We start from the raw sequence: 2,251 nt of genomic DNA, 5'->3' as shown, positions 1-2,251 counted from the left end.
GCTCTGCTTTTCAAAGCTTTCTGTCCTGAACCTTTGGTGTGGAGACTGAATGAACAAACAGAGTTAGCTTCTTGCATGGAAGAATATAAATTATTATAAATTACTTACCTACTATTAATAGGTAAAAAACTTTTCTCTTCCATGGCTACTGCTGCTTGGTGAACTTCCAGGAGCTACTGCCATCCCCTTGTGCACTATGACTCTAATGCAGTAAATTCTTGTCTTGAGAAACCTGATTTCTGACATTTCAGGGTACTTGAAAATAAATTAATTACATTTTTATTCCACACCTGGCTTAGGTCTGAGAACAGAATGTGAGGATTCAGTATTGTAATATGAAGTCCTTCCACAGCTTCTGTGTACCACAGAGTTGGAGAAACCTTAAAGGGTTTCTCATGGGAGTCTATTCCCAGACTTCAATTAATTACAGATCTAGAGTAAATGTGGCTTCCCTGGTGGCTCATTGGTAAAGAATCCACCTTCAATGCAGGAGAGGCAGGTTCAATCCCTGCATTGAAGCAGGCCGGGAAGATCTCCTGGAGAAGGAAATGGCAACCCACTTCATTATCTTTGCCTGGGAAATCCCATGGACAGAGGAGCCTGGTGAGCTACAGTCTGTGGGTTTGCAAGAGTTGGACATGACTTAGCGACTACACCACCACCACCACCAAATAAGTATAGGGCTCTTAGAAACCTCCTATAAAGTATACACACTGTCCAGTATTACATACTTTTTGTTTGCAAAATAGCATGGTTGAACTTTGATTGTATCTATGAAAATGGAGACATGAAAGAAATTACAGGCTGAAAATGTGATAGCAAAGTATTTGGATGACTTTGAAAGAGTGGATAACAAACAAACTTTTTTGAAAAAAATTATATTTAAACATGAACTATGAAGCAAAATTCTAGGTGAGAATGCCAGTGTCAAACACCTTATGTTTTTACTGATCACAATTTTATTCCAAATTATCATGGGTTTGAGTATTAGTTTATCTTATTACAATCTATTTTTGCACTGGAAAATGGAGGAAAGGAAATTAATTGAGTAATATAAACTTTGTGGTTTCAGCAAGAGAATAATAAACAAACTCATTTAAAGGAAGAAAATTCAATGAATCAAGTAATTTGTGGGTTCTAGAAACAATAGTTTGATTATTATTTTAATTGTGACTATTTGAGTTTCTGGATGGAAAAAGTTCCCTCCAAGAATCATTTTACTCAAAATAACTAGTTGCTCACCATCTAGGAATTCCCTAGGAGAGGGCTGAGGTAGCCCTGGGAGACCACATGACTTGGTTTCATATCAGACATTTTTATGGTTATCCTGACTCTACAGTCACACTTGGTCAGGTGCGTAAGAATATCTACTTCAGTTGCTTTATGGGAGGTGGCAATCCATACCTAAACATCAATGGCTTTTGTGGAAGTCGCCATATTTCTTTCATGAGTGTCATAGATTTTTGCTTTATTCCCAGGTTCAACAGTAGGAATAAAAGGTGACTCAGAAATACTAGTTAGGGCATCAGTGGCTCCAAGTACAAGTAGCTTATTTTCCATAACAAGATACAAAATTGACTAGTAACTTTCATATATTTGTTAAACTACTCAGAAAGGAAAACACATAGCTTGTGGCAAAAGGTTTTTGCACACGTCATATGTTTGAGACAGAGTTACCTCTTTTCTATGTGCAGATGATGGTTCTCATTATTTGTGATAGCTTTGCCCATATACTTTCTCCCCAAGATTTATTAATAGTTGAAAAGTAAAATTTGTTTATCTTTAAAGTGTACAACATGATGAAAATTTGATACGTTGCATACTTTGAGAAATGACTACCACAATTAACACATTCATTACCTCACATAGGAAATATAGGAACTTTTTAGGGGGAGGCGGTTGTAAAACCTTGGGCTTCCCAGGTGGCTCAGTGGTAAAGAATCTGCCTGCCAGTTCAGGAGATAAAAGAGACATGGGTTCAATCTCTGGGTCGAGAAGATCCTCTGGAGGACAAAACGGCAACTCACTCCAGTATTCTTGCTTGTAAAATCCCATGGACAGAGGAGCCTGGTAGACTACAGTCCATGGGGTTGCAAAGAGTTGAACATGACTGAGTGACTTAACATAATATAAAAGCCCAAGATCTACTCTCTCAGCAAATTTCAACTATACAATAAATGGTTATCTACAATATTCCAATGACATATAACACCATGCTGTATGTTAGATCCTCAGGATTTAACTCATCTTA

This window comes from Bos mutus, chromosome 7 (genome assembly GCF_027580195.1).
Source record: "Bos mutus isolate GX-2022 chromosome 7, NWIPB_WYAK_1.1, whole genome shotgun sequence".
NCBI classification, from domain to species: domain Eukaryota; kingdom Metazoa; phylum Chordata; class Mammalia; order Artiodactyla; family Bovidae; genus Bos; species Bos mutus.
Note: the sequence above shows the minus strand (reverse complement) of the source record.